The sequence below is a fragment of the Somniosus microcephalus genome, chromosome 5 (genome assembly GCF_052327205.1).
Source record: "Somniosus microcephalus isolate GS21.2 chromosome 5, FLI_Smic_1.0, whole genome shotgun sequence".
Lineage (NCBI taxonomy): Eukaryota > Metazoa > Chordata > Chondrichthyes > Squaliformes > Somniosidae > Somniosus > Somniosus microcephalus.
In genome coordinates, this window is record NC_140991.1 from 312,013,918 (window position 1) to 312,035,011 (window position 21,094).

Genomic DNA, 21,094 nt, shown 5'->3' on the forward strand with positions numbered 1-21,094 from the left:
GCGCTCCCTCAGTACCGCACTGGGAGTGTCAGCCGAGATTTTTGTGCTCACGTCCCTGGAGTGGGACTTGAACCTACAACCTTCTGACTCAGGGAGGCGAGAGTGCTACCCACTGAGCCACAGCTGACATACAATCAGTGTGCCGATAGAGTTTCTGAAATCGGGATCAATCTGTCGGGATCATTTTACACTGAAATTACCGTGGCCTAAATGATTCCTAAAAAAAAAACAGATTAAAAAATATGTTTTGACAAGTAATTCATGGGTTTAGCAAAAGAAGAAATCAAGCATCCAATTAACACTGAAGGACACATGGTGAAGGTTTCAAAATCAATAGCATAAATTATTCTAGTGAATGTCAAAAATTCTGATTCTTTTTCAATAGAAGCTTGGAAATATGTTATGAATTCCCGTAACAAAGGACGGAGCCACTTTAAGCAAATGTTCCTGGTCAAACAAAAGTGTCATTATCCTGAGGGTCACACTGCACAAAAGGAACTTACATTTATAAAATGTTCCTCACAAGCAAGAAGTGCTGAGAGAACGTTACAAAAGATGGGGTGAACACTGAATAGGAAGTATTGAGTTTGTGTCTGTCTCTGTGCAGCGCCTTGGGATATCTTCCGACATTAATTCATTTGTATATAAAAGGCAATATCTTGTCATTACTGTTGCAATAAAGGAATTCGGTGAAAAAACATTTTTTTTAAGAAGTTGTTTTTGGGAGGTTGCAAGGCAATGTCGTTTGGGAAGAGAGTTCCAGAATGGGAATAATGGATGGAAAATTGGTTGAGTGGAAGTGAGCGGGGAATGAGCTCCGATCTGGAGTCAGAGGAATGGAGGAGGTGGGCTGGGACATGTAGAGGGAGAACATTTCCCAAATAGGGTGTGTAAAGTCCTCAGCAGGGTTTAAAAAATCAGGACGCAGACCTTGAAGTCAATTTTCTGGGGCTTGGAGAGATGGCGATTGAAGAGCGGGGTGCTGGATTTTCATAGGAGTTTCTGTAGCAGAGGAGTCAGTCCATGAGGTTCTGGATTAGTTGGAGTGTGTGAAGGGCAGAGGCGTTCGGGAAGAATGGAAGAAATAGATCCTCCAAAGGATAAAAGCACGAATGAGGATTTTGGCAGTAGAAGAGTAAAGTGGAGGCACGAGGAATCAATGCGCTAGTGGTGGAAGAAGGTGGATGTGGGGTAGCAAGCTCAGCTAACGTTCAAGGCGAACACGCCGAGGCTTAGCTTTAGTGGGCAGCCAGGAAGAGTAATGCAATCAGCTCCTGGGGCAGCTAAATATCGGCTTGAAGTACTGCAGATTAGGCCGCATCAAGAACGTGACAAACTGAGGAGTGTTGCTTGGCGATTGCTCCATTCAGTGCTGACGAATTTCTGAGATGGGCTCCTCAATCAGGTGTTAGGCCCCTCATTAGCATATGCGCGAGGTCCAGCACCTGTTTTAGAAGGCCGCCAGGGACGCCTGAACATCGCCCGAGCCAATATGACATTAGACGTACTTAAGGCACCAATTTGGGCGCAGGACATAGCCTCAGAAAATTGATCATTTTTACCCCTATTGTACACCGGAGGATGCCTACAATTAAATTTGAGGGACACATTGGCCCGGAATTTGCAGCAGTAACAAGGACGAGGCTGTCAGCACTCGCTGCCTTTACCATGTAAAACTGACAGCAACCTCTGGTGTCCGCACATGCGCCATTAAACATGGAAATGCTCCTCCACATGGTGCACTGTTGCAGTCTTCACAGATGGAATCAACGCAGAATCAGTGAATTGACGTGAACTTCAACTTTTTACGCACTATTCTCGCTGTAAAAAACAATGAAAATGTTAAGCCTTGTCCAATCAGGTTAACTTAGTTTTTAATGGCGTACTAAGTCATAATTACTGCTGAACAACCTCTCTGGCCCTGAAAAATGAATTTTACAAGTGTGGGGCTTCATTCCCTCAGAAGAACATTTAACAATTGCAGATTTTTAATTAAATTTAAAAAAATTAAATTTTTGTTCTGATATTTACGTTTCTCCCTTAACCTTATGTGTATGTCCCAATCTTTATTTTGCTTTCTGTGCAATGATTTAAACGTGATTTATATTCCCTTGTTTTTACTTCCTGCTTTGCTGACTATGAGAGTTCTCAGCCTTGAATATACTCAACGACTCAGCATCCACAGCCCTTTGGGGTAGAGAATTCCAAAGATTCACAACCCTCTGAGTGAAGAAATTCCTCCTCATCTCAGCCTTAAATGGCTGACCCCTTACCCTGAGACTATGCCCCCTAGTTCTAGACTCTCCAGCCAGGGGGAAACAACCTCTCAGCATCTACCCTGTCAATCCCCCTCAGAATCTTATACATTTCAATGAGATCACCTCTCATTCTTCTAAACTCCAGAGAGTATAGGCCGATTCTACCGAATCTCTCCGCATTGGACAGCCCTCATGAAGGGCAAATTAGGAAGCACCGAAAAAAAAATTGGTATCGCCCATTTTGGGGTGGTAATATCAGCCGGGCGCAAAGTTTAGCGCCTAGAGCTAATTATCGCCTCCGACTGCAAAATTCACCTCTAACGCCCTTGGAGGTGATTTGAGCGCTAAATCAGGTGCTACACACCTCTCTTAAGGTGCTAACGTCAGGGAGCGAGGCACTACCTCAGAACGCTACCGAAGCTCAGGCGATGTCCGTTACCATGGAAGCCAGACAGACTGGCACCGTCCAGTTCTTAAAGGGGAGGGGCCATCTTGCTGGCCAGCCACACCCTGCTCGTTGCAGCCTTGAATCTTGGCCTGGAGAGACCTCAAAAGCAATTGTGTTGGAAGCACTATTGGTGGGCCCAGGGAAAGAGCTCGGCACTTAGGAACCTCAAAACTCAAGCGCTACCGCTTCGCTTCGAGCGCTAAAGGGAGTGAGAGGGGTGGTATTGGCAGAGCGCTGAACAATGTTCAGGGCAGCGCTGCCGTCTTTACAGGCGCCTTCCCTCTCTTAAACGGAAGGGCCAATGCTGCGTTAAATGAATCTTCAGGCTGTATCCATCGGGCGATGGCACCTGTGCAACGCACATCGCAGCCCCAAGCACTCGAAGAGAGTGAGGGGCTGAGCAATCGCGGGGGGGGGGGGCAAATGAAAGCAGGAGGTGCCAGAATGGGGACATAAATAAATTTTACCCTACCCGTCCACCACTGGCTTTAATTAGCGCTCCCCAAGTGGCCGGCCGGGGTGACAACACCTCCAGCATGCTGGCATTCCGTTGTTGACGCCCGGCGATGCTGCAGGGGGCGGGAGCGAATATCACTTCCGGGGCGCTAATGGTGCGCTGCGCACTGGATGACATCACGATCTTCGGGGCGCAAGAGAGCGAGGCGGTAAGTCTTAGTGCCAGCGCAAATCCGCCAGGGAAGTTCGTGGGCGTTGGTGAATTCGCTGCACCTGGTCGGTAACCCCTTAGTGCCCCATTACCGCCCCCGGCAGGCGCTAATGGGAGGCGCAAACCAGGGGAATTTCTCCCCCAGAGTGCCTTACATTAGGAAGGATGTCAAGGGCCATGGAGAAGGTACAGAAGAGATTTATTAAAGATGATACCGGGGAAGAAGGGTTTCTGTGATGAGGGGAGACTAGAAAAACTGCGTCTCTTTTCACTAGAAAAGAAAAGGTTAAGAGGAGATCTGACAGAAATGTTCAAAATTCTGAAAGGTTTTCATAAGGTAAATAGAAAAATGTATTTCCACTGGTCGCTGAGTCAGTAACTACAAGACATGAATTTAAGATTATTAATAAAAGGGAGAGGTTAAGAGAATCTTTTTTACACAGGGAGTTGTTAAGCCATGGAAAACCATACTTGAAACCAAGGTGGAAGTAGAATAGACAATAGCTTTCAAAAAGAAAGTGGATAAATATTTGAAATAGAAAAATTCAAAAGGCGGTGGTGAAAGGGAAGGAGAATTGGTCTAACTGGATAGCTCTTTCAGAGAGCAATCACAGGCACAATGGCCGAATGATGGCCTGTAGTGTACTATTCTATGTTTGCAATGGGCGAGAGGTGGGTGGCTGTTTGTCAGGCTTGCAAGAGGTCTAAATGTGTATCCCTTAACTTACAGCACACAATTTAGCAGAGACGCCTGCGACTGCACTGAAAGTATCTGAAACACAAACTGCGAGCATGCAACACGAGCACGAGTTGTGCCGTGTTACCTGGTTGCTCTACCTCAGGCTTGCGCTCGTTTATTCAAGGAGTTGATCACTGTCGACAAATTTCTACATTCGATGCTTGAAAATGTTATGCCGGTTTCCAATTTCTGGTTGGACCATGACATTTAGTAGTTTAGGAACTTGTTTTAATAAAGCAGGCACTGAGTTAAATTGGAAAGATTCATCACACGCATCAACCAGAACTGGGGCTAACACACTATGACACATTTTATAAAACTCTACTGATAGACCATCAGACCCTGGGGCTTCAATCTTAGTGGGATTAAAAATGGCTTTATGGATTCCAGTTTCAGTTATTGGTTTTCACAAACTGACTTTTTATAATCAGGTAATTTATGGAGTTGGAAAGAAAGAAAGTAATTTTCAACAGATTATGGTCTTGTGTAGAAGAGTAATGATGTTTATCAAAAAAAAAACTTTAATGATTAACATTTTATTGATCTCGTTTGCATAGGTGCATTGGACCTGCAGGCATATCTCAAAACGAGCGTTACTTTTACAGACCAACAGGCAGGAGTTTGATATTGCAGGATCCATAGAGAACTGATAACAGGTACAGCAATAATTCTCGAAAGCTCAGTTATACATAAATCATATTAGATTTGAAAACCCAATTTAGTGGTAGAAATAGTTTTATGCCCAGCTACTTTTTTTTTAAGAGGCTGTGATCTAAAAATTACATCACATTTCAATCCACGCAGAAACGGGGGCGTAAAGATTACCGTGGTATAAACAGAGTGGTCATGGTTTACAATCTTCAAGCCACGTGTAAACCTAACCAATGTAAATAATGTGGGATTCTTTCCGTTCTTGGTTATGTGCTCAGATGAAAATCATAATGCAGTCGGGGGGGACAGAGGGAATTGTTTGAAATCCCCTGACACTGGCGGGGTTAACTACGCAGCACGGGGGGTTTATTGGAAAATTGCTCCCACACTGGGAATGATTTACGGTGGGCAGCGGACGTTGACAGGAAAGTGGACATTTAAAGGTAAGTGGTGATTGGCAGGCAGAAAACAAAAGGAGGCAGGAAAAAGTGCGGAGGCCAAAAAGATTGGGGCATGGCATGGACTGTAGGGGCAAGTGATAGAGTGATACAAGAACTGGATCGGTACCTGATGGACGTTGAAATGGAAGCGTTGCTACACAAGGACGGTCGCTCTGATTAACACTCCAGGATTTCACGGGGGAAAACACTGCAGCATGTCTGACACGACTTGGCTGTCGGGGTCAAAATTATGTCCATCGCCCACAGGATGAGGAAACAGACTTTAAGAAAGCCTTAGCTACCCAAAAGTGCCACTTACCAGGTAAAAAAAACAACTTTAATGATTAACATTTTATTGATTTTGTTTGCCTCGGTATTTGTAACATTTGCATATTGAATTATCATTGGCCCACAGGCATCTGTAAGGAATACCTATTATATTCACATGTGATCACATGCTGAGTTGTCATTGGCCTGCAGGCATCTGTAAGGACTGCTATTGTTTTGAAGACCCAGGCTAGGGGTCCGAACTTCATCTTTTCCCACTGTGCTGTATGAGTAAAATCAACAGATCTATTGCTTAAATAAAGAGTTAAACTGTAATACTCCGTTGTCCTGCAAATTATTAGTTTTGTACAAAGTGTGCAAAACAAGACATGGTGTCAGAACAGGGATTTGAAATGGACATCGTTGGAGCTCCCTTACCTCGAATGAATTGGGGATCTTTGAACTTACATAGAGAATGGCACAAGTTCAAGCAACACGTGCAGTTGATGTTTTCAGGTCCACTGAAAAGCAACGGGGGGGAAGAAAGATGCAGCTACCTACTCCTGTGGATCAGAGAAAAAGAGAGAGACATTTTTAACACATGGTCTCTCACCGCGGATGAAGCAAAGGTACTGAAAAGTTATTTTGACCGTTTTGAATCATATGTGATGCCCAAGACAAATAAGATATTCGCTAGGTACAAGTTTCAGCAGAAAGTACAAGGAGCTAGTGAGTCGTTTGAACAGTTCATGACTGAGTTAAAACTGCTGGTAAAAGACTGTGAATATGCAGATAAAGATGAGATGGTCAGAGACCGCATCGTGTTTGGAATACATTCAGCTAAAGTGAGAGAGAAACCTTTGAATGTTGGGTCCGGGCTAACGCTGGACAAAGCTATGGACATAGCTAGATCGCACGAGATAGCCCAAGCACAGCTGAAAACCATAACTGGCACCCCGAACAGCTCGTGTGAACAGACAGTGCACGCAGTTAATAGACACACACCAAAGAACACCGCCCAGAGAGCATGTTTCAGAGTTCTAAAAATGAGCGAAACAGACATAAAATGCTTCAAAAACTGTGGATATTGTGGAAACAAGATGCATGGAGAAAAAGAGCAATGCCCTGCCAAAGGAAGGTAATGTGCTAAATGTGGTAAGCAGAACCACTTTGCTAAAGTTTGAAGGACTGTTTTTGGAACAGCTGTACACGCAGTGAGTGACAGCCAAATGCCAGATAGAGAGCCAAATGCAGAGGAACTGTTTATTGATTCTGTGTCACAGAAAAAACAGATTTCAGAGACTGAGCAAGCCTTTGCCGATATTGAGATAGGAAAACAGGGCACAGAGCTTAGGTTTAAATTAGACACTGGAGCTCAGGTTAATGTAATTCCTCTGAGTGAATATCACAGCTTGAAGGATGAGTGTGAGCTACAGCCCACCTCACACAGACTGACCAGCTATGGGGGTGAGCAGCTCATTGTAAAAGGCACATGCGTGATGAAATGCAAGTACAAAGAAAGCGACATGATGTTGGACTTTTACATTGTTGACACTCGAGCACCTCCAGTGCTAGGTCTAAAGGCATGGTTAGACATGGACCTCATCAAGCTAGTGCTATCATTGACAGCACCAGTTGAGAAGCAGACAGTCATGGAGGAGTTTGCTGACGTTTTCAAAGGAATCGGACTATTCCCAGGTGAATGCACTATTCACCTTGACCCAGCAGCAACCCCTGTGGTTTGCCCACCGAGAAGGATACCCCTTGCTCTACATAGTCGCCTGAAGGAGGAGCTGCAGAGCATGGAGAATACAGAAATCATCGTCTGGGCAACAGAACCGACAGAGTGGGTCAACGCGTTAATAGTGGTTGAGAAACCACATACAGGCAAGCTCAGAGTCTGTCTCGACCCCAGAGATTTGAACAAGGCTATCAAGCGCCCTCACTACCCTCTACCAATGCTAGCTGACATCACACCCAAGCTAGTGGGAGAACGTTACTTTAGTGTAATGGACGCACGATCAGGATACTGGACTATCAAGCTCACGGAAGAGTCATCTAAGCTAACAACATTCAACACACCATTTGGACACTACCAATTTCTGTGTTTACCATTTGGTCTTATCTCAGCTCAGGATGAATTCCAGCGGAAGATCGACGAAACCTATGACGGCCTCGATGGAGTAGTCGCAATCGTAGATGACATTCTCATCTATGGCAGGAATAGAGAGGAACATGACAGGAACTTTCGTGTGATGCTACAAAGATCACGGGAGAAAGGTATCCGGCTCAACCCCGAGAAAAGCATAATCGGATCCACCAAGATCAGTTATTATGGGCATCGCCTCTCAACTGATGGCATTAAGCCAGATCCAGAGAAAATCTCTGCCATCAAGAAGATGGAGCCACCGAAGAACTGCGCAGAACTAGAGACAGTACTAGGCATGGTTAACTACTTGCCCAAGTTTGCCCCGAGCCTCTCCGAAATCAACGCACCCATGCGTCAGTTGCTCAAACAATCCAATGAGTTCCTGTGGGACAAACAACATGACATAGCATTTCAGAAAATGAAAGACCTAATCACCAGAGAACCAGGACCAGTTCTTGCCTACTTCAACCCCAACAAAGAGCTCAGACTACAAGTGGACGCGTCAAAGTACGGACTAGGCGCAGTATTACTACAAGAAGGAAAGCCCATCGGCTACGCTTCCAGATCTCTCACAGACAGTGAAATCAACTATGCTCAAATCGAGAAAGAGCGATATGCAATTCTGTTTGGATGTAAGCGTTTCCACCAGTACGTCTATGGCCGACAAGTCATTGTGGAATCCGACCACAATCCCTTCGAGTCAATCATGAGGAAACCACTAGCCGCAGCCCCACCAAGGCTACAGAGAATGAACCTTCAGCTACAGAAGTACTACTTCACAATCATTCACCGTCCAGGCAAAGATATTCCTGTCGCAGACACGCTTTCCAGAAAGTCTCTTAGCTACCAGGACAGCAGTCTCAGTGAAGGCATGGATGTGCAGGTGCACATGGTGTACAACAGCTTACCTGTGAGTGATGCAAAACTGAAGGAGATCCGAGCAGGAACAGAGAAAGATGCACAACTCACACTGCTGAGCAAAGTCATATTTGAAGGATGGCCTGAGGAAAGGAGGAAATGCCCTCAGAGCATATCTGAATTCTGGAACCACAGAGACGAACTGTCACAAATCAACAGAATCGTCTTCAAAGGGGAGAAAATCATCATTCCTACCGGTCTCAGAGAAGAGATGCTGACAAAAATTCATGCTGGACATATGGGCATGGAAAAATGCAAACAAAGAGCACGTGACACTATGTTTAGGCCCGAAATGTGCAAACACATTGAGGACATTGTCGGAAAATGTTCCATTTGTCTAGAACGCCGCCCATCAAATGTCAAAGAGCCCATGATAACTCACCGTATCCTAGACAGGTCCTGGCAGGTTGCGGCAACTGATCTGTTCACATGGAACAACGAGGACTACATAGTGACTGTTGATTACTACAGCAGATTATTTGAACTGGACAAGCTTCACAGCACCACATCTGCAGCTGTGATCCACAAGCTAAAGGCAGCCTTTGCCAGGCATGACATGGTAGAGACTTTAGTCTCAGACAATGGCCCCTAATACAAATCAAAAGAGTTCGAGTCGTTTGCCAAGGCATGGGATTTCACACATGTCACATCAAGCCCACATTACCCTCAAAGTAATGGCCTTGTAAGAATTCACAATAATTTACAGTTCTGAAGATTAATTTTTTTGATTAAAGAATCCCTGGGCATTGTGCTTTTAAATTTCCAGGGATAAAAATGGCTGTCACCACATGGCCGAAGACAAAGGGGCTTGGAAAGCAGCTTTCTGTGTCTGGAAGTAAGGTTCAATGGAGACAAAATGTTACCACAGGACAATGCTTTGTTTACAAAGCAATTGAATGCTATTAGCATTTGTTTGTATAACGAGTGGATACATCTAAACTGCAGAAGAGACTTTTGTACCTTGAATGGGATCCGTTTAAGAACTGAATGGGTCTAAATCACCTAGCATTCTGGACAATAGAGCAGTTGTATTTTCCTTTTGTTTCAGCCCAGGGAGCTCCGGAAGACACATTAACCCAGTCTAACCACTCTGAGTTAGCCAATCACAGCTTTCTCTTGTGTATTGGACCCTTTGGGCAGGAATTTTGCACACAGCCCTTGCAGGGCAGAATGACAGGATCTCTCCAGGTATATAAGATAGCTGCTGAGAAGCTATCTCTCTCTCTTTACTTCGCTGGACCACAGGTGAGCAGGGTGTTCTGACTCCTCAACAAGGCAACCTGGCAGGAGTTTGGGGTGGTGATTTAAGGGAATTGCTAAGATTGTTTAAATAACATTGAAGCCATTGTATCCCTCATTTTCGCCATCTGCAACCCTCTGTTATATAGTTTTACTGTAATTACTGTGTTCGTGTGGTATAGTTTATTCTTTTGATTGTAGCTTATTTAGTTAATAAAACTTGCTTTTTCTCTCTCATCCAAACCACTTGTCCGTTTTAATATCATTAATTATAAGTTCCTCCACTCAGAACTGAAGGAGGGGTAGCGATTTGAAACCACTGTTTGTAAATTGGTTTAGAGTGCAGCCGCAAAAGGCTGCTGACCAGGTGAATTACCGTAAACCAGGTAAAAGGTTGGAATTGGCCAGAACTCAGAGGCAAAGGCTGCTGGCCAGGTAAATTACCATAAACCAATTAAAAGATGCCCCCCAGCCTTACAAATGGCAAGCCAGGTAGGAGTGGAGGCAGTTTTTGATTTAATAAGTGGTCTGAATCTGGAGAAAGCATCAGCTATAGTTTCTCTCATTTTCAGTATGTGGGTAGCCCTGCGGATGTTAGCAGCAGCGTGTAGGCTGACCTATCATGGTATAGGTGGCTGGGTTAAGAAGGGTGAGAAGAGGGTGCAGGAGGAGGTTAAAAATGCCAAGAATCGGGAGACCCAGCTTGAAAAATGCCAGGCGGAGGTAGAACGCCTCAGAGAGGTGTATGAGGCCAGAGCTAGTGGTATGTGTTTTGATTTCTTTTTGGGTTCAATAAAGACTCATTTCTGAAAGAGAATGCTGTTTAATCTAAAGTCTTGTTCAAGACTTTCTACAGCTTTTACAGAACACACTATGCTGTGATGCATCTAGAATGAATCTGAAAATAAAACTCCTCTGGACTGCTTGTCTCTCACATGACCTCTGCTGGTCAGGCACAAGTAATCAAAAACACAGACAAATATGCTGTAAGGCATAAGTAATCAAACACAGACAAATATCATCACTATTTGCTGATATCATTACATCTCCCTTTCTTAAAACAAAAGTATTTTACTTTTAACTAACAACATTTAATGAACTTACATTATCATTATCATGATCAAGGTTTTTTACCCTTGCTTTGTGTGTTCACATGAAATATGTCAATACACTAGAACTTGAAGAAAGAGTAAGATAACATTACTTCCTTCTTTAACAATAGTCCTTAAATTTGCTCAATGAGTCTCTCAGGAGGCTTCACGTGTCTTGAGGATTTTCTGATTGATTGTCCTTGAATCTGAGTTGTTGCCTCAGATGATTGGTTCTCAGCTCTGTGATCAGGTTGTTCACCAGTATCAGTCTCTTGACCTGCTGTGGCTGGTCCCATGAGAAGATCTCGACGATTTCTTCTCAGAACAGCACCCTCATCTGTCTGAATGGTGTATGATCTTGGTTGAACTTCACTCAGGACAGTTCCCTTCTGAGTCCATGTGTTTGTTTTGTCTTTCAACCTTACTTGGTCACCAGTGTGGAGTTCAGGTAGGTTTTGTGTTCCTCTGTCATAGTAGTAGTTTTGCTTTTCTTTCTGTTGCTCTTTGAACTTCCTCACTTTCTCCCCCTCTTTTGATTTCAGGAGGTTCTCCGGGATGGGTAGGTTTGACCTTAGCCGACGTCCCATCAGGAGTTGGGCTGGTGACATACCACACTCGAGCGGCGTTGTGCGGTATACAAGCATGCTTTGGTAGAAGTCAGTTCCACTGTCTTTTGCCTTGTACTTCAGTCTTTTCACTGTGTTTGTGGGCTCTCCTGGGTCAACAGCTCTGGACAACGTGTCTGCTGTATACATCAGCTTACCCGGTGTGTACGCAACATTCAGTTCATCATAGACTGTCTCTCTTTCACTTTCCACAACGAGGACTCTCTTTACCAGGTTCAGTCTCTCACAGGCTTTTAAACCTAGTATGGCTTGCACATCCTTTGGCACCACGATTAATGCTAGCGTGTGCTCTCTGTCCTTGTGTGTTACTTTGACAATGCATTTTCCTTTCACTGGTATATCAGTACCTGAGTATCCGGTCACTTTCACTTGTATTCCATGTAACTTTGGTCTGGGTCTAATTCTCTTAAAATCGGTCTCTGATATCACATTAACTTGTGCTCCAGTATCCAATTTAAATGGAATGTGTATGTCATTCACTTTTAGTGTCAACATCCAGTCTCTTTCTTTTTTGTTTTCAGACACAACATCTATATTGAATTCCTTTATCTCGCTTTCATCTACTGTATGGACCTTGCTTTGTTGCGCTTGGTTCTTACAGCAACGGGCATAATGGTTGTTTTTGTTGCATCTATTGCATGTTTTACCATATGCTGGACACTTTCTTGGTGGATGCTGTGTACCGCATCGACTACATGACTTCCGATTGTCTCTTTCATTTTCGTTTGCTGGCCACGTCTCTTTTTTCACATTGGCGCTCTCTTTGTTAAACGGTTTGTATCCGTTCTTTCTCACTGCATCCACGTTGCAGCTACTGTCACTGAACAGCTCCTTTGCCTGCAACTTCACAGTCTCTGTAGCCCTACACAATGCTATGGCTTTTCCCAGGCCTAGATCTTGCTCGCTTAGCAGCCTTTCCCTTAGACCATTATCTGGAATACCACACACCAGTCTGTCTTTTATCAGCGAGTCTGTGAGTCCCCCAAATTCACACGATTTGCTCCGGTTTCTCAGTTCAGTCACATACTGATCAATAGTCTCGCCGATTTTCTGTACACATGTGAAAAATTTGTGCCTCTCAAAGGTCACGTTGCGTTTAGGTATGCAGTAGGCCTCAAACTGTTCCATTATTTTATCTAGCTTCATTTTGTCTCCATCAACAGCAAATATGAAATTATTATATACCTCCAGCGCTGCATCACCCACGACATGTAAGAACACGGACGATTTTTGTTTATCACTTTTCTCGTCAGCTCCGATTGCCGCTAAATACAACTCTAAACATTGTTTGAACCTTCTCCAATTTTGAGCCACATTACCTGTCAATTGAAGCGTCGCCAGTGGGAGTAAACCTTCCATTTTTTCACTTCGTTAGCTATTCTCTAATGGTAAGCAACGATGTTCTCTTCTGGCTTGCTAATATGTGGAGAGCTGATTTCGCTTACTTGCCACAACTGCTTTCACTGTCCCATCAAGTTGCTAACTTCAGATTTTTTCTCTTTCAGCCACTTCTGACATCATGTTTTGGTTTCTTTTTGGGTTCAATAAAGACTCATTTCTGAAAGAGAATGTTGTTTAATCTAAAGTCTTGTTCAAGACTTTCTACAGCTTTTACAGAACACACTATGCTGTGATGCATCTAGAATGAAACTGAAAGTAAAACTCCTCTGGACTGCTTGTCTCTCACATGACCTCTGCTGGTCAGGCACAAGTAATCAAAAACACAGAAAATATGCTGTAAGGCATAAGTAATCAAACACAGACAAATATCATCACTATTTGCTGATATCATTACAGTATGAGGGTGCGGGACGAGAATGCAGGCCTCACACTAGAGGTCACGAAATGCCAGGCATTTATAGAGTGCCTTGTGCAGTAAGTCACCGAGGCAAGGGACTGTGAGATGAGGCTACAGGAGGAAATCGCACACCTCACCCAAGAAGCTAGCGAGGGAAAAAGCCATGCAAGGAACGAGATAGAATTCCTAAAGTACCAAATTATAGAAGCAAAGAGGTGCGAGATGAGACTGCTGTTAGATCCGTGGTTCAGTGGATATGCTATTATTAAATAATCACACGGATGCTGTACATGAACAATAAACAGGTCTTTACTGGAGGAGGGTAGTCTCTAGACTGGGGGTACAGAGGCATGCGCAAAGCTTATATACCGGTGTGGTCACTGCTGGTACTACAGTATACAGGAGCTGTAAAAGTAGTTCTGACTTAAAGGCACATACACTACAATTCCTCCACTTTTAGATTAGTAGTACCCCAAATATTCAAATAACAATTAACATTTCAACATGTACATTAAACAACAAAAGTCCATTTATAGATTCAGTCTTTGGGGCAGCTTCCTGACCCTTTTTGGGATAGCGTCTTTCCAGAGGTTCTTGTTCTTGGTGCAGAGGCAATTCTGATCCCTTTTCATCGGGTAGTTCATCGGGTTCCACTGCTACTGGGTCTGAAGTAGATGCTACCGGTATGTCGGTATCATCCCCAGGTACTCGAGACATGGGGTTGACACGTTCCTGTGATGCTAAGACCTGATCGACGTGGCATCTCACAATGTTCTCCCCGACATCCACTGTGTACATTAATGGCCCCTGCCTTGTACATATCGTTCCGGGTTGCCATTTCTCTGTTCGATAGTCACGGGCCAAGACTGGTTGCCCTACATTGAAGCTCCTTGTCAGCTTCTCATTGATGTGCTGGAATTGTTTGTCCTCAACATTTCTTCGCACATTTGGTCTGAGCAAGTCCAGACGAGATCTCAACCTTCGGTTAAAGAATATCATGGCCGGGGTCTGGTTGGTAACTGCATGTGTCGCGTTTCGGTAGGCTAATAAGAAATTGTCCATCTTATGCTGTAGTGGAGTTTCATCGTCGCACATGGCCTTGATCGCCTTCTTAAAGGTATGTATGACCCTCTCAGCCAATCCATTTGTGGCTGGTTGATACGGGGCGGATGTGTAATGCCTTACCCCATTCCTTCTCATAAATTTTTGGAACTCGTCGGACACAAACTGTGGTCCATTATCAGACCAAATCTGCTCTGGCAAACCGTTTCTGGCAAATATGGCCCGTAGGACTGCAATTGTTTTCTCTGTAGTGGTTGAAGACATTTTTATCACCTCAGGCCACTTTGAATGAGCATCCACTACTATTAAGAACATTGAGTCCATGAATGGACCAGCAAAATCAATATGCACCTGTTGCCATGGAGAGGAGGGCCACTCCCATGGGTGTAGAGGGGCATGTGGTGGTGCATTTTGGACCTTCTGGCATCCTAAGCAGCTCTTAGTTAGGTCTTCAATTTGTTGATCGATTCCCGGCCACCACACATAAGCCCTAGCAAGGCTTTTCATTTTCACTCCCCCCAGGTGACCTTCATGTAGCTCATTTAGCACTCTCTCCCTTAACTTGGGTGGAATCACCACTCTGGATCCACACATCATTTCCCCTTGCATACTGACAGCTGTTCTCCTCTGGATGAGAATGCTGGCAACAGTGAGTCGCCATGTGTTGGCCATCCCCTCACCGTCAATTCATATACCCTCGAAAGCGTCGGATCATTGCGGGTCTCCTTCTCTATATCCGCGTTTGTTACTGGCAATCGTTGAATTATTGACGAATAAAATATCTCGATTGGGTCCACTGCTGGTGCTTCCTCCACCGTAGGCAGTGGCAGGCGCGATAGCCCATCAGCATTCCCATGCTGTTTCGTGCCTTTATATTCTATTTCATATTGATTCGCCCCTAGAAACAGGGACCATCTTTGTAACCGCTGTGCAGTCATCACTGGAACGCCCTTCTTAGGATTAAAGATGGAGACAAGTGGTTGGTGGTCAGTCATCAAGGTGAACTTCTGCCCATGCAGATAGTGGTTGAATTTTTTTCTCCCCATACTAGGCTGAGGGCCTCCCTGTCAATTTGGGCGTAGTTGCGCTCGGCTGAGGTTAGTGATCGAGATGCAAAGGCTACTGGCCTCTCCAACCCATCTGGGAATTTGTGCGACAGCACCGCTCCAATACCATAGGGTGATGCATCACATGCCAAACGAATTGGTACTGCTGGGTTGAAATGGGCCAACACCTCTTTTGATGTGATCAATTCTTTACACTTCTGGAAAGCTCGTCTACGTTCGTCATCCCACTTCCATGGTACCCCTGTTTGCAGTAGGGTGTTCAGCAGGTGTAATACCGTAGACAAATTTGGTAAGAACTTGTGGTAGTAGTTTACAAGCCCGAGGAACGACCTCAGTTGTGACACATTTTCCGGTGCTGGAGCCTTGACTACTGCCTCAATCTTGTCAGGGTACTTATGTAACCCCTCTTCATCGATGACGTGGCCACAATACGAGATCTATTTCTGGAAAAACTCGCACTTGTGGCGATTAGCTCGTAGCCCATACTCCTTTAATCTGGTGAGCACCTTCTCCAAGTTGGCGAGGTGATCACCGTCATTTTCGCCCGTGACCAAGATGTCATCCAAATAACACTGGGTCCCTGGAATCCCTTGCAGGACCTGATCCATCGTCCTTTGCCAGATAGCCGGAGCCGAGGCTACTCCAAACACCAGCCGGTTGTATTGATAGAGACCTTTATGAGTGTTGATCGTAAGGTAATGTTTCGAAGCTTCTTCTACCTCCATTTGCAAGTACGCCTGGGCTAGATCAATTTTGGTGAAGCGTTTACCTCCAGACAGCGAGGTGAAAATATCCTCAATTCGTGGAAGCAGATATTGTACAGTGTGAAGGACTGGGTTCACTGTCACCTTAAAATCCCCCAGATGCGGACCTTCTTTGGTTCCCCAGGCGTATTATTCAACGACCTCTTCATTACAGGAACGATGGGTGTAGCCCACTCACTCCAGTCCACTTTGGACAGTACTCTTGAACGTTCCAACCCTTCCAGCTCTGCTTCAACCGCTGGTCTGATCGCATAAGGCACTGGTCTGGCCTTCAGAAACTTTGGGCTTGCATTTTCCTCTATTTTAATCATTGTTGTTATTCCTTTTAGTGTTCCTAGTCCGTCCTGGAACACTTCTTTTGCGTCAGTTAGCATTTTTGACAGTCGTCCAGGTGTGACGTCGTCATCCTTTTTGGCCTCAACCTTTAGTGCCTGTATGGAATGCCAATCTAATTGTATCTTCCGGATCCATTCACGTCCTAGCAGTGGTGGTCCTCCATTTGGCAATACATATATATGCATTTTAGGTATTTCCTGGCCTTTATATGTCACTTTCACCCTTATTTTTCCTTTGGGGTAGATGTTTTGCCCCGTATACATCTTCAAGACAATCTCTGTAGCTTTCAAGGGTATGTGTGAAAATAGCCGCTTGTAGTCTCTTTGATTTATGACTGTTAGAGCTGACCCTGTGTCCAATTCCATTTCCACTTGGACTCCGTCTATCTTGAGTGTAACCCAGAGAGTCTGGTGATCCTCCATTTCTGTTACCTTATGTAGTTTCAGACAACCCAGCTCCTTGCTTCCGGAGTCTGTGTCACTTTTCTGTTCATCTGAACCACTGTCCATCACCTGGTGTACCTTTTTGTACTTCTCCTGTGGAGATTTCTTACTGTTGGTTTTCTTCCCAGACCTGCAGACTCTTGGTATGTGTCCTGCTTTCCCACACTGTCTGCACACTTGGTCCTTGAACCAACAATCTTTCTGGTCATGTGTTGTTCTGCCGCAGCGATAGCACTTCCCTGTTCCATAGGACATTTCATTGGTGCCATATTCTTGCGGTCTCCGTTGTATCTCTGCAGCGCCCCTTGCGGCTGCTTCGTGTGATGCTGCCATCCTGAAAGCTTTGTCCAGCATAAGGTCCTTTTCTGATAGAAGCCGTTTCTGGGTTCCTTCACTTTGTTCCACACACAAACTTGCCCCTTAACGTACCTGCTAGTCCCGCTCCAAACTGGCAGTGTTTCGATAGCTTGCGCAGTTCCGTTAGGTACTCAGCATTGCTTTCGTCTTTGTGTTGGTTTCTTTTATGGAACTTAAATCATTCTGCTATCAGCAGCGGTGTGGGGTTTAAGTGGTCCTGTAGGATTTCTAGTATACTTTCAAAATTCTTGTTTACCGGTTACTCTGGGGTTATTAGATTTCGCAGTAACCCATAAGTTTTTGCACCCATGGAATTTAACAGAACCAGTGCTTTATTAGCATCTGGCACTTCATTCACCCTGCAGTACACCTCCATACGTTCCACATATGTCACCCAATCTTTGACTTCATTGTCGAACGTAGAGATACTGCCACTCTTCGGCATCCTTGGGTGTGAGTTAACTGTCACAAATGGCGCCTCCCGCGCTTCCCCTTCTTCTCCGCTGGCACAAAATGGCATCTCCCGCACTTTCCTTCCTTCCCGCGCTCGCCCTTCTTCTCCGCTGCGGCTTCTAAAAATGGCACCTCCCGCGCTCTTCCTTCTTCTCCGCGGCTCAATGGCATCTCCCCTTTCTTTGTCCCGCAGACCCTGTTCAGCCCGTGAGCCCTGGCTGTGCTCTGCGCGTTCTTCTTTTGATATTTGTCGACGCCGCTCAGTCTAGAACCCGGCTGTTTCTTAACCCTCTCTCTCTCCGGTTTGTTTTCTTTTTCTCGACGCCGCTCGGTGTTTAACCCCCGGCTGCACCCTGCGCTGTTCACCCTCTGTCTTACCCCGTCGACGCCGCTCGGCTTTCTCTCCGCCGTCGGTCGGCTCCAGCCGCCGCTGCTCGGGAAGGGTCTGCGCTGGACCCGTCGTCGGTCTGTTACTGCTCATCGTGTCTGGGGAACCAAGCCCGGCTCTCCACAGCCTCCCCTGTGAAGTTCAATCTCTGCCTGACTGCTGGGCGGTTGCTTGTGGTCGACGCCCGTGTTCCTGGCCTCGACTATTTTTTTTTTATGTTGCAGGTAGATTCGAATCGCCACTCGTCGCCACTGTTGGATCCGTGGTTCAGTGGATATGCTATTATTAAATAATCACACGGATGCTGTACATGAACAATAAACAGGAGGAGGGTAGTCTCTAGACTGGGGGTACAGAGGCATGCGCAAAGCTTATATACCGGTGTGGTCACTGCCGGTACTACAGTATACAGGAGCTGTAAAAGTAGTTCTGACTTAAAGGCACATACACTAAAACTACGGGAAGAGAATGCCCGCCTCACCTCAGAAGAGACAGAGCAGGAGGTGAAGTTTAGGGAAGTAAAGGCAGCTTATAAGCTGGCCTGCGCCCTAAGGTTTGAGGAAGCAGATCATGGCCCCTGTAGAGCAGAGATAGAAAGCCTTAACATGGCTTTAAAGGTAGCAAGGGGGATGACTTGTCTGATCAGCCCGAAGGCAGGTCAGCTGGACTTTACTGGCAGCCCAAATCAAACCGCCCCACAGGCAGCACCCAGAACAGTGCTGGATTGGGAATTAGAGACCCCAAGACCACAGCCCACAGCTCCGAGTCTTGAGGAGCTCTGGCAGCGAGGAGGGGTGGACAATGGGGTGGTAGGAGAACACCAGCAGGTCCCGCTAGGCAGGCACAGACCAGGACCAGTGTACCCCCCTCCAACAACGGAGGTATGGCCCGCCCGTGAGGGGTGAGCCTGAGAATAGGAATCCTCAGCCCACAGCAAGTTCGAGTTCACAGGCAAGCACTGTGGCTTGTGTGGGGGGAGGAGCCATTCATGTTCAGAGTAAGCTGTTTAAGCCAGGGAACAGGGAAGGAGAGTTCTGGGACCCCTGTAGAGCAGGTCCAGTAGCAGAAATCCGGGACAAGGGAGGCACACAGGGGATAGTTTTGGCCCCAGACGAAAGGCAGGTCCAAAATTCCCCGTTTAAAGCCACCTGGGTGAGGGAACATGAGTTTGCTGTCCATGCAAGTTCAAGCTCACAGCCTACAAAAACAGGCACTGTGACTTGTTTCCAGGGAAAAGTTGTCCAGCCCACCAATTGGAACACTTCCCTACCCCAGTGGGACCCTAGTTTTGCCCAAAGTTCAAATTTAAAATGATTATGTGGCTCAGAAATGGAGAAACAGCAGCCTGGGATTAGAAATCAGCAGGCTGCTGCCCAATCATTCACAGAAGATCGCTTGGAAACTGCCCGCGCATGCGCAGGCACTGGTCTGGAGACAGGAATTCCCCAGTCTTCCGAACAGCAGATTCACGCAGGTGCAGTGGCCTGTTCAAAGGGACCAGCTTCTCAGCCCGCTTCTAGAGTGGTCCCCCCCATGATGTGGGACCCTGGGGGGCAGGGATAGCAATCCCTCTTGCAGGAGACAAAGGGAGGGAGCTGACACCAAGTTTTAAACATGGGGAGGAAAATTTCCAACCAGCAGCAGCGGGTGGTGAGGGTATACCTGCCCCCAGCACAGGAGTGGGCAGGGAAGAGCAAACAAACCCAGAGAGAGATTTGCACCAGCAGGCTGCCAGGTACATTATACAGTGCGGGCTATTTGGACATGGGGGAGAAGGTTCCCAGCCAGCTGGGGCTGTGACCCAAGCTCAGGGTCCACCAGCCAAAGTTTCCCCCATAGAGACACCCCTCAGAAGGTCTCAGCGAGTGCCCCAGCCTAAGAAAGCATGGTCACCCACTTTACAGTGGAGTAGGGCGGACTCCCCAGCCAGGGAGAAGCCAGAGAACAGAGGCCTCCACTCAACAGCCATAAGCTGCGAGGGACCAGAGACAGGAGGCAGTCCAGCTTCGCTGCAGCCAGCAGCAATCTGTGACAGTGCCAGAGATTAGCCTGGCCGTCCGGAGACGGGCGGCATTTGTATTATAGCTTTGGTGTGAATATAGCGTGCTTTTAAGGTGTATTTTAAATTTTAGTTTCATATAACTAGTTTTAAGTTTAAGTTTAAAGTGTTTAAGTTTACATGCGTGCCAAATGTTTGCATTTTGGTCTGAGGTCAAGGGACCCGACCATGTCTCCACCTAAGGCAGCAGGTCAGTGAGACCTGGCTGCATGTCCTTTTAAGTTTTTGCAGGAGATTGGAAAATGAAGCAGCCATGTTCGCCCAGCCCGAGCTGGGCACCGAATGAAGGTATGGAGACAGAATGTTGGGTATCACCTCGCCACTGGACAAATCCAGGAGACCCCGCAGCGATCTTCGGGAAAAACCGGACAGGGTCCGGAGGAACTTGCCTACTCTTCCTACGGGGAGGAGATGGCCCCAGCTGGGTGGGGCACGGCCCCCAACCCAGCACTATCCTGACTGAAGTTCACTTGCGGGAGACCTCGCTGTTGAGGAGTCACAATGGGGAAGCGCAGGCGCCTTGTGATAGGGACGCGTTCTCCGGGGGTGGGTGGTGATGGCCCGGGAAATATCGTATAGAGAGGGGGAGACCCAAGAGTCGAGTGGGTGCGGTCGGGGGAGGGAGGAACTCACCCGGGGGCCCACGGGCAAAGAGGGTAAGTGTGGCTGGGAAGGATGAATGGGTGGACGGATCTGGGTGGGGCCAGGGAGAGCCGCCACACAGGCACCCATCATTTTTCTGCAGCCAGTCGAGGGAAGACGGGAGTGGGAGGGATTGGGAGTCATGATACCATACTCCCCGGTCTCGGTCTGTGCCAAGGTAATTTTATACATGAGGGTTACCCCGCCTCCACAAAAGGACAAGGGAACGGCT